This window comes from Numida meleagris, chromosome 4 (genome assembly GCF_002078875.1).
Source record: "Numida meleagris isolate 19003 breed g44 Domestic line chromosome 4, NumMel1.0, whole genome shotgun sequence".
Lineage (NCBI taxonomy): Eukaryota > Metazoa > Chordata > Aves > Galliformes > Numididae > Numida > Numida meleagris.
The window spans coordinates 47,691,083-47,704,321 of NC_034412.1; positions in this window are offsets into that span (position 1 = coordinate 47,691,083).

Here is a 13,239-nt window from a genome sequence, read left to right on the forward strand (position 1 = left end):
TGACATCCAATTGAAACCTGAAAAAGAAATGGAAAGGTATCATATTTGGAGGAAAATATTTAACAAAATTTTTTGTTGTTTTTCTTCATTTGATTTTGTTTGATCATCTCTGACTAAGCAAATAAATTAGGACAGAAAACTCTTTATAAAAAGCGGTTTTCATCATCTGTGGCTCCCAGTGTGTTTCTAGCCTCTATCTCCCCTCCTAAGAAGCCCATTCTTTTCTCTTTGTCTCTTCCTCCCCATCCTTACCCATTTATTCGGTTCTGAAAAGGTTGAGATATTCAGTTAGAAAAAGAAATCTTCATTGAGCAGTCACCTCAGCCAGCCCATCCATTAATGTCCACTGGACCAGAACAGCAGCTAGCAGAGTTCTGAAGAGCCCTGACACAGCTGTGAAGCTGCTGTATTTTAGGCAGGAAAGACCCCTACAAGGCATAGCATCTGTTTTCTATTAAAGCTGTACAGAGATGCTTCCTTTGGGATGAATTAAGTACATTCAGATCTTAAAGTTCCCAGCTGTTCACCACAAAAGAACTGACCGTTTTAAGATACCCGTCTTTGACAGAATTCATCATGGTCCACCAGAAATCCTACAAGATTTTTCTATTCAAACTTTTTTTTCTGCACAGTTGGAACCTGCTATTCCAGCAGCTTTTGCTGTACCTACCACATCTCAGTGTGCTGAGAGGCTCACTAATGCCACAGTTCTCTTGCAAGAGGAAGGGTGTAAGGACTGATCTGTATGCATCAGGTCTTTATAAAGGGGGAAGTAATTTGAATACAGTGAAGAGGAAGAGGGGGAAGATTCCTGTGTGGGGCTGGTAAGCTGCTGCCCAGGGAGGAAAGTCAAACATCTGCATTTTGAAGAGTGCTTTCTTAGAGAGAATTAGGAAACTGCTTTTGTGGGGCAGGAGACGTTTAGAGGGGAGAAAATACAAATGACCTACAGGACCCAAGCCTATTATCACTTTTAGTCATCCTGAAAAATACAGCTCTTTTTCCTCAGAAACTATACTAACAATTCTGCTAATATGTTCAGATACCTTCCCAATAACAATTTCTGCCATGCCCTGACTCTTTGAGTATGGTACTCAAAAGCATTGACTATGTTAGATCATTCAGGGTGATATCCCCTGGCAAATGAGCTGTGTCAGTGGAGGAGAATCCTATATACAACGTGCTGCTGCTAAATATAATTAATTCAGTAGAAAGAGTGCTCTTTGCCTTTCTCCTCGAGTTATTCGCATTGCTATCTCCTGAGTGTAATTAGAAGCCAGATTTCTCCCCAGGAAAGAGGAACTGCAAGTTACTGAGGATTAAGAAAGCCAGTACCTTCAGCAATGAGAGCTTTTCTTAACAAGAGGGATGAAAAAACAAAGAAGTCTTAAAAACACTCAGTTGCCTCTAGACCACATATAGAATACCCCATCCAGTTTTTGGATTCCTGAGTACTATAAACGCATAATTTGAAATAAGAGAGTTTTGGACTGGCTTTCACTATGAGCAATGCTTAGCAGTAAAGTGGTTGGTTGATCATAAACTGAGTTGTTGCCATCCTTAAAGGTTTCAAGACCTGACTGTATAAAGCTCAGAGCAACCTGATTTCACCTCGCAGATGTTGCTTTCAGCAGATTGACTACAGAGCTCCAGAGATCCCTTCTAAATGGAATTGCCCTACGAGTAGTCTCATAGGATCAAGATGGATTTGAGGATCAAATTTCATGGAGGACCTCACAAATAATTCTACAAGACGATAAAAAAAACCTAAAGATGTATAAATGTTTAATTTTAACTTTTTTAGTTTTCACTTGTTTAATTTTTTTTAAAGAAACAAAAAAAAGCAATACAGTTGACTTTGGAATAAATAGCTCAACATCAATGGAGTAGAAGATGAATTAATGACAGAATGATTGAATATCTCCTTCCCAAATTTCTTGTTCTATGGACTAAGACTGGCAGAAAGGTGTTGATAGGTAAATATACATTGCTGGCATTGTGATGCAGATGCTAGTCAATGTGAATTCATAGGTGATGTTAGCAGGTTGGACTACAGAATTCTACAAAGTAGAATTAGTACTGTATGCATTAGAAATACAGGTAAAACAATTTGATGCTAAGCTGAGAAAATATGGAAATTGATGAAGATATGAAATAATTGTATGTCCATCTTTGCAGAAGAGTAGGAACTAGGACAGCAATCTTCATAAGAAAATCAAATGCAGTTAGGCAGGTATGAAAATGAAGTCTGAAGATTAAAGCAGACCTATCATGTCATCAAACAAGCAGGTGGTGCCTGCCCACATGACACCAGTAAGACTGCACTAAGAACATGCTTATCTGTTTCAGTTTTTATGTAGCAGAAAGTAAATGGGAGCATGTAGACAGCAACTGTTGTAAGAGAATAAGAAGGACCTTTTTATAAAGAAAAAAACAACTATATGAAACACACAAGGCAACTTCCAGCTCTGTTTACTTGGAGAGGGATGAAATAAAATGGAATGTCTGTATTTCAAAAGCTTTCAGCTAGTAAAACTTGTTAGACTGGAAAACTATCCTACAGTCTTCAGATTACTTAGGACAGATAAAAGGACTGTAGACAAAAAAAAAATAATAATAATAATAATAATTTGCACACTGGGATAAATTCTGTCCTAAATAGAAAGATTAGGCTTTTGTGAGTGGAATTGGATACAACCAAGCTGTTTGGGCTCCCTCACTTCCTCAAAAATACATCTATCTATTGAGCACCTGAGAAAATAAGTTCCAGACATGCTCTAGGTCCATCTACCCCAAATCCAACTGAAGTGGTTACAAGTATTGGCATTTAAAGCATCCAGAACGGAGATTAAAATGAAACTGAGTAACTCAGAGAAACAAGTGTGGGAAGATCACCCTCATGGTACCTTGTCTGGCAGCTCATTCATCACTAGGTCAGACTCTTTGTAAGCTACCCAATTTCTGCAAGAAAAAAAGTGTCTAATTATATGAACATATAAATGGTGGAAAATTTTTGCAAAGCTGACACTTACACAGTTCAATTTTCTTGTTAGTGAAGAGACTTCCAAGCAAATACCATACAACACATGTACTTGCTATTTTCTCTGATAACATGTTTAACTTGCCTTATTAGAGTTTTAGTTGCCTTGTATCTCATTTGAGACAAATGATGATTTTTGCAAAAGGGAAAAAAAAAAAAACAACTTTACAGTATTTCATAGGATGGTGTTTAGTCACTGAACATCATGCGATAACATATCTTGTCTCAGCAAGTGCTTATTTTTTTAAAGGATCGTTTTTTATTTTGCACTCAGAGATGAAGATTTCTTTCCCCTGTCTACACAGGGGAGCGTTTCTAATCTAAAAATATATATTTTGAATTTGGATAGGAACGGTACCTGCTACCATTAATCATCTGATTTTTATTTTTCTTTGGTAGGCGTAATCCTCAAACATATAAGAAGTTTTCATGTCTGAAAAAAATCACTGAAATATAATTATTATTCATCATTCAGAAAGCTTATTAAGGTGTATTTTTTGAATATTTATAAATTAAATATTTTAAAAGTTAAAATTTCATTTATTACACTGTTAATTTGCATCCATGTTTTACTACTTCCTGCATGGTATGCTGCATTAGTCTAGTATTAGATTTTATGACTATATTATGCATCATCTTTTCACCTATCATCTCTGAAAAATCTGATTCTTTCTTCTCTTTGAAAAAATCTTTCACTGTAACTCAGAAAGCACATTTAGCTCTGACAGGTCCATGCAGAGCAGGTGGACTTCTGCTCTCCACTGCCTTGATAGCAAGGCTCCTGAATGACAATTCAAGACAGTACATTAACTTCTATATTTACTATCTGACAAAATTTGGTGGGTTGACAGCCAGACCCAGTGGTTAGAGCCACAGACTTTTTTTTTTTTTTTAAAAGAGAGAGAGAACTAAGCTGTAGACTTACATAACTATAATTTATGCATAGTATAATACTAGGAAAAAAAATAATAAAAGAATTACTTCTAGTGAAATGCAATCTCCATTCATTGAATCCACCCAGGAGTACAATATATTGCTCTTCATTTGTTTTGAGTTAAATTTTACTCATTTATCCACTGCAGGAAAAGAATGCTAGCAGAATTAATTCAACTTCACATTTAACATGAAGGTAAGGCACCTCACCAAATCACTTCAGATCCCTAAATTTTGATGTATAAATTTTCTGCTAAATACTACCAGGACAGAGAAAGCATTACTATAAAAGCCTGTCAGAAAAGGGACAGTCCTTTGAGAGGACGTGGTACAACCAGGAAGGAAGGCTAGCTCACCCTTCTGGAAATTCCAGATCTACACCTTGATGATGGGAGGTGCACAAAGCCAATAAAGGAGAATAGAAAGATAGCAGTATATATAAAACAAACCAATCCCCCCACCCTCGCAGCTTTACATACAGATCTCAGATTTTTACAAAATACATCCGTCTTGGAATTAATCCTCCTACCTCCAGATACAGTAGCATCATAAAGAACACAAAGTAGAAGCTGGTCCAACTTGGGAGAGTTGTAACCATGACTGCTGAGTACACCTGAAGAGAGAGTTAAAAAGCTTAGATGTATAAACGTACATAATTCAGCAGTTACCCTTCAGTTCTTGGTAGCTTTTAAAAACACATTTGATGGCTATTTTGGCAAACAGTATGAAAAGAAAACAGAAATACTAATAAAACCACCAGATAAAGGATCTGTGTGTATTTTCTAGAGTGAAACCTGATTCTCTTAGCTTCATTTGGATGCAGAGGGAGCATTGCAGGAAAGTCTTCAAATCTGTTGTCAAAAAAAAAAAAAAAGGAAATCTTTCTACATTATAGAAAATGTTACCTTATATACCTTATATAGAACCTTATATGTTCTATAAGGTAACATTTTCTGTCCTCTCATTTACTTTACCACAAAAGGCTACACATGCTCTCAGACAGTTAGATCAGCATAGTTTATGTTGGAGTCAAGGAGAACCACAAAGGCAAGAAGTGACTTATCAGAATAAAAGTAATCTTTCATGTAGAAACCCATCAATAGGGACTTCTTAGTGTTCTTCACAGACAAGAAAGTTTTGTGAGTTTTTTTGTTGTTTTTTTTCCTTAAATCAATAATGTCCAGCAGCAGATTAGAAAAACTCTCACAAGAATGCTACATTAATATTTGTTCAGCTGGGAAACTACATAGAAAAATTATGGACTAAGTTATTTCTAAAAACACGTCTCTGACAAGTGACACATATCAGAATTTCCACTACCTGACCAAGAACCTTTATTTTAATTTAAGCATTAATACAAGTATTACCTGTATGTAAGCTAGTCCTACACCTATCTTACTTCCTCTTCATTTTTGTGTATCACAAAAAAGATACTGATGAGAAAGTAGAAAATGCCATTGAGCCAAGCAGTGATCTTAAGTATGGCATAAAATAACTCTTATTTGTAATAATTAAGAAATTATTAAATTCTCTTTTCTAAAAAGTAATAATGAGACAAAACACACAGGAAGAATAAAAAAAGGCATTGCGCTCTCCAATCACTCAGGTCATTCTGGGCTATTTCTTTTCTGAATGACCATTGGTTCTATTTTATATATTTAGATAAATGATCTGCATCACAATAGTTTGTTTCATGAAATGCTTCATCACAGACCTTCCCATGAAACCGAAGGGGGACAGCTGTATTTCCAGAGGAGCAAGATCTTCTCTGTGTTTAAGAGGTATAATAATTGGGCCTGCAGAGAATTTGGGATGAGCATCATCTTGTTGCTAGACTCTGCTACGGTTTAAGCAGTACTAGAACTACTTTCTGTATATACTGAAATTTTAAAATGTAACAAAGTGGCATCTATTTAACTCTCGTCTTCTGAGTCATGACATTAAAGAGTTTAGGATTTTCGAATAATTATTTTTGGACTTAAATGCCTGAAACAATCTTTAAGGCTGACTAAATTACCTGAATTCTATACTAATTTAATCTTTCAGTCTCACTCATTGCCAATGAAATTTAGATTGTCAGTCAAACTATGAAGAGATGAATAAATACTTTTAAGAATAAGGTGCTTTACAGCTTTTTAATAAGCAATACATATGCAGCGGAGATGGTACATATAGAGTGCTAGTTCTCAAAAGAATACATTGCTATCCTCTTCACTGTTTCACTGGTTTCAGTGGTGTGACTGAATCTGACCATTTTTAAGTGGAAAGATTTATTTTGTGCATCCTTGCATCAAAACAGATTTGATTTAAAACAACAAAATCATTTATGAGGAAAAGGAGTTGCATACACTAAATGCAGTTTCTACTCATTTCTTTGCAAAGATGTAGAATAACTTATTTGAGCTAATACTACTTTAATTCCATGCACACACCATTCAGACTACATCTTCCCTCTGTATGATCATAACGGGAGAGGTATTTTCTTTCATGGTATAAGGAAAGGAAGCAGCAGATATAATTGCCTTTAACTAGTTTTGGGGTCATCCAGGAAAGGTATTGGTCACAGTCTGGTAACAACGAAGTAATAGTTCACACCTTTCCAAGGATCATGGCTCACCAAACACTCCAGAGGAGGTGATCTCTGAGTAGAGATGCTTCCCTCTCAGCTACCAGCCCTCAGAAGTTAGGGAGGGGTAGACCCTGGGTCTAGTCACGCAGGTGAATTGCTTGCACCTGTGCTCCCAGGGCTGGCCATACCTCTTCACCAGGTGCTCAATCTCTGGTTCAGGCTGTGCTTTAACAGTTCCCATACGTATTGTAAGTATGTGGATATGCAGAGTTGAAAACAGCGTTACCAGGCTGTGTACAAAATGCGTTGCGCTATAAATGTACTAGACTTCCCCAAAAGGAAGTTGCACTGTTTGGAAGTGATACCTGTCAGAATTAATGTGTATCATCATTATCTTTTCTAAGCAGTCTCTGCAGACTTAGTAGGGACAATGATATATTTCCTCTGTCACTGTTCCTTCTCCATTTACAGAGTAGTTTTGACAGAATTACAAGAAAGGTCAAACTGCATCTCCAAATGGAGATCAAGGAGTTTTCATTATCTCTGTTCATCTCTATAGTGAAGAAAATTTAGGATGAAAATATTTTTCTCCTTGATGATGGTACAGGAAAAAAATTGCAATGGAAAAGATATGAGCAGCAGTATGTGAGGAAATATACTTATTCTGGGACCTATCTCATTTTCACCGACTGGATAATTTTATTTTGATTGTTATAACATTTTATTTCATCTTTTTTGCTCCTGATGAATTCACCAGAGGGAAAAAAAAAGCCAGCTCAACAAATCAACACACTAAAGTCTGATTCCCTTGTATTCAAAGGTGTTACTGGGAGAAGTGAATTTTCAGTCTCAGAAACAGTATTCACATATCTGTGGTTCATCTGGTAAGGCTCTCTTTTAAGTCTTTGCAGTTCAGTTTTAAAATGCTACATCAAAAATGTTATTGATTTATTTTTTTATAGGATAGAGCAGCTGAAGGGAAAAGAAAAGCTCTCTTTTAATAAAGTAAATGGTACTTAGGTTCACTAAACAAACAAACAAAATGACATAAAGGAAAGACTTCTGATCAAATTCTCCAACCTACAGATCAAATTTACTAGGCGAGCAAACAGACCTTGGAATGACATTACATTAATTATTAGCTTGACCCAGATTATGAAAACAGTTTTAGGAGACTGAAAGCAAATTGGTAAAATATGAAATCACAGTTCTTATGGACCATCTAACAATCCTTGGCAAAGAAGTACTCTGATATTAATAAGCTAATTTCGGACTAAAATATTCTGAGATGTTACATGTGCCTTTTGTACTGAAAATTTCTGTTAATATTCTGAGAATTTGCAAACCATATGCAAAGAAAAAATTTAAGATGGCTGTGAAAGAGGAAAACATTCTACTGGTCAGTTCTGAGGTGGGCTCCAAAGGAAAATGATGTACTCTGTGCTTTTCACTGTTTAAAACTAGCCTGATAAAGCAACAGCAAATGTGCCTTAGGAAACAAACATGCAGTTTCACATGAGACCTAGTGCAGGTTCCTCATCAAGTGAGCTATTTGCCCTGCCTGTATTAACAAATGCTAAACACATAGCTTGCAGAGCTCAATGGTGACAGAAAAAAAAGAAAAATAAATATGTAAACAAGACACTGTCATCAATCATTATATAAAACAAATGAGAGCAATTTACTTATCTTTCATAAAAGAAATAGTAAGATTACAATGAAAACGAAGGCAGACAACAAAGGTAGTTAACACTGTTCGTTTAAAGAAGGCACTACAACAAACTGAGACTTGAGCTTGACAGTGATACAACTTTATTTTAATAGTATCTTTATTTTAATAGTATCTTTTAAAAACGTTTAGAAGCACTATTTCAGTTTCTAGTCTCTACTGCCACCATTTGTTGAATTCTGCTGTCATGTATTTCACCTCAAATTAGTCCAATGATAATTCTTAGGTTCACTGAAACCATGATTTAGATCAAGTAAGAGTTCGAGCCATCGTAAGCTGCGGTCAAAGGGAGACAGACATGGAAAAACAGCTGGAGTGGTTCCTATTGCTCCCACTCCACCCCTTCCACTCACAGGCTGCCCATACGAGACACAGATTTAACCAAAGAGCTTTCTCAGAAGCCTTACCAAAAATATATGTATTTTTGGCAGCAGCTTCCAAAAGCTCTGTTGAGCCAACCTGAAATGGCAGCAGACACCAGAGGAGCCTAGGAATTTGTACAGTGCTTTTTCTGGCAATCCCAGGAAAGAGAATTTGAGCCTAAATCATGGACATACACTCAGACATTCTTCTGAGCTTCACAACGTGTCTATTTTACTCACCTTTAAGACACTGTGTTTTTTTTCTCATTGCGTTGACATCTGAGATTTCTTTTGCTCCCTTTTTCACAGAAAAATACCCACAAGTCATCTCCTCTCTTTTGTATCTATAGATGTTTTGCATGGTGGTGTAGTAGCTGTCAAGCTTTGGGAAAAAAAGACTTGCACTACAGGGGGACCCATTCTTTGTGAACAGGATATCGTGCCTCCTGCCATAGAGAACAGCAGCTTCATATTGCCATTTTGCTTTCCTATCAGCTCCCAAAGAGTGTAGCACTTTACAGCTTTGAGTCTAAAATGATTTCAGCCCTGTCTCAGCATACCCTCCTTTGGCATCCTTTAATGTAGGAATTGAAATACCAGCTTTACAGGAAAGAAATGCTACATGCAGTCCCATTTTATGAAATCTTGTCTTTTTAATCAAAGCACGGATCATGACTGAGAGCTTTATAAAATGTTAGCATGTTTCATTTTTACAGTTTTTATCAAATATACATTTATTTTAATGGCCAAACCTTTCAGTTACTTTCATATGCTGTGTTAGGTAATGCAAGTTTGCATTAATCTCATTGACAGTTCTTTCATGTCTCTCTCTAGAGACTATACAAGACTCCCTGTGAAGGAATAATAGTCATAACTCTTAGGAAGTTTTATTCTTTGTTACTTTTTCAGGATGACTTTGCTAAGGAAAACGCTTTGTACTCATGTTAAATTAAGGTTATTTTTTTCGTTTGTTTGACTTTTGCTTCAGCAACTATTTAGTGCCTGAACCTTTATAAATATATATTTCAAACACACTCAGATCTTGAAATTTATAGTGCCAGTAAAGATGAATGTCGGCAGTCAATGTTTCAGTTGTGAGCAACAGAAGAAGTAGATTTTGGTACATAATTATTCCTCAGACAAGTAAAAGACAATAAATTTAATTTATGAAGCATCACCTCCAATAAAGTCAAATATTTTTGTCCACTGTTTTGTTTACCTGAGTTTTATAGAACGATGTTATATGACAGATGCAATGGTTCAAATAACATTTGTTTTTTCAATTCCATAAAAACTCATTCTGTCTTAACAGATATAAATTATACAAATTTCTGATGAATCCATGGGACAACAATCTTCTCAGGTCAGTCCACTTGTAATTACAACTAATTAAAATGTGCCAAAGAAAAGATAGAAATTTATCACTGCTCATTAAGCCTGTAAAGACTGTGTTAATTAGATGTCAGACTCAGTAATTCACATAAATGTTTGCTGCCAGTCTAAATTTAGTGAAAAAATAAATTTATTTATAGACACTACTGCTAGAAAGGAAATCCAGTTGAATTAAAAGGGTTAAAGCTTTTTATAGAACAAATCTCATTCTTTACCCATGTTTTGTGTACCTTGATAATACTGTGTATGATTTGCTGCTGATATCTTTGTCTCAAACTTAAAAATCCCTTTGATGAAAATAAAAGATAATGCTGATGCCATACCATAGTTTTTGTATTTTCAAGGGTTGCTTATATACATTAATTTGCCAGAGTTAATTAAAAATCAGTGTTTACTAACAGTTATCACAGTATTGTTCTATCACCCACAACAATCAGGAATAGTTTCCCAAAATTTATGGCTATATCTTCCAGTGCTTCAACTGTCTTGTCACAGAACATCTCATAGAGGTCAAACAGTTTTAGTAGGGGGCACTGTATATATTGATTAACTTGAAAGTAAGACATCAACTCAAAACACAACTGATAATTCAGAAAGTAGTAACATAAATAGCGTCCTTTACAGATTAGCTGCTCATACGGTTTGTAATTATGGCTTCACTAGTTTCTTCCTAGGGCACTTCATCATGAAGAAGAAAAATTTATGGTGTTTAAAAAAAAAAAAAGCTTCAAATTTCAATACTCTAAAAACTGGATAATGTTATATATTAAATAGAGTAATATGTAAGTTGTACATTTTAATCTTTGAAGCTACAAAATGTATTGATATTTTCTGAGATCTATTCATTGAAATTCCCACAAGCAGGCATTATTTAAAAAAAAAAAAAAACACAACAAAAAAAAACAGGAGGCTTAGTAGTCTGGAAAAAATCAGGAATCTGTTCACCTACACTTATTGCTTTGAAGCCTGGCCTCTTGCTACAGCCACTGCTTTTGGCTCTAGAACAGCTAGATGTTTTTGTGGGAAGTATGGAAGGACCATATTGAAACTGACTTCAAGGATTCTTATGAAGATTAAGATTTTGCTTCTGAATCAAACAGCCAGTGAATAATACAATCAAACTTGAGAGAATAACTACAAGTCATCAGAGGAAAATTGGTTATTAATCACTCATTCCTTACTTAAAAGATCAGATAAAAATAATATATAACAAAAAAAAAGGTGATGTATCAGACAAACAGAAGAGGGATATTTCAAGAGTTTCAGTTGCTTCCAAAGAGTTATTGCTAAACTTATACCTGCATGGCCTTGAGGCCATAATTGCACTCACAAATACACTTGTTTGTATCTGTGAGTCTGCAAAGGCTCCTGGGTCTCCTGTCTATTGAGCAAGTCTGATGGTAGTACAATCCCAAGCTAGGTTCAACTTCTTACTCTTTTTAATAGTTTCATTACTTCCTTGCTTTTAACATATAAGCCTGTACAGAGACAATAGAGACTAATCGTTTGGCTGCAGAAATAACATTCCCCTAAAAAAGAAAGAATAATAAATCAAAAACCAACCAACCAAAAAAAAAAAAAACCTGCATCCTAGTGACCTACCTCTTATAACTCAAATCCTCGCTACATTATGATAGGATACCCATGAAAAGTAGAAAAACTTATTTGCTAGAAAAGTAAAAAGTCATCTTTCCCAAGACAAAAAAACAAAAGAAAGAAAACCATAATGCAGATAGCATTTAGAAATTAAAAAACAGATCAATATCAATGCTATCTTCTTTGAAATTCTACAAAGAACTACCTGAATGATAATTCAACTTCTACAAAGGCTGCTCCAAAAGTAATGCCTCCTACTTTATGATGTTGGGTCATACCATCAGACGTGGATGTTGGTGGTACGACAGTAGAGGTTGAACCTCCCCACCAATATTCCACTACATGTTGTTGCCATGTGACAGTTGGCAGCAGAGGGACACTCTGACAGAATGGTGACTGACATGGAAGTGCATATGAAGAAAAGGTGTGTCACTGAATTCCTCCATTGACATTTGTCCATGCTTGCTTAACATTTATGGAGCCCAAACACTGGATGTGACACAGTGATGTGGTGGGTGGTGCATTTCAGAAACAGCAACAGTGACTAGTGTGTCAGTTCCTCTGATACAGATTTTGATGAGCATGGCATGGAGGCTCTTATTCATTGCTCTAACAATTGCAGAGCCAATGGTGGTGACTATGTTGAAAAATAGTGTTTTGTAGCTTCTTTCAATAAGTGTTATGGAGCTCTTTGTTTCTGTTGTAGTTTCTATGGAAATAAATAGGAGGCATTACTTTTGGAGCAAATTATGTAAATAATAAGAAATATTGTTTGTTCAAGATATTACTGAGTAAGAGCCTAAAGAACTAGTATGCTGTCCAGATTTTATTTAAACCTGTATGGAAATTTTATATGAAATCCGATGCCTAAGTCATCACAGTTGATTGTCTTCTCTCTAGTCTGATAGAATAGATACTGAGTTCTCTTGCTTATGTATGTATTTCTTTATTTATCGTGCTCAGTTCCTTTGTCCTGGACCAGAACTACCTAGCAGATCAGTGAACACTCAAGATCAAAAACATAAATGTTACTGAGTAACAGATTTAGAAAGCAATATCTTACATTGAAATCATCAGGTGATAATAAGGCATCATAACATCCCTTATATGTTGTGGGGTTTTTTGTTTGTTTTTTTTGCTTGATTGAGTATTTTGTTACCTAACAACCCCACAAAGAATAGTATTCTTCCTTTATTAATTTCTTCTCATCCTTTTCTGCCTCATTTACACAAATCTGTGACCCAGGACTAAATCTGTGCTGTGATGGTGACAGACTCTTTTTTAGTTGATTGTAGCTGGCTAGTTGTGAAAAGGAGAGCACCCACTGATGTCAGCTGCTGTTCTATCACACATTGGGGTAATTGGATATACTTGGAGTAGACAGTGAAAATTAGGTTCTATCCCAAAAGTGACAAAATCATATCAGTAGTCAGTCAGTAGACAGTTCTTATTGTCTGTCATGGTCTCAACATTTCTGAACCAAAGGACAGGTTATACCAGTAACTGAACCTCATAAACATTGCTACACTGTGAAAGTCAATGAAAGTAGCCCCAGGTTTAACGATCATCACTTAGAGCTCATGAGAGTTGACGAAAGCATTAGCCAGATGTACCTTCC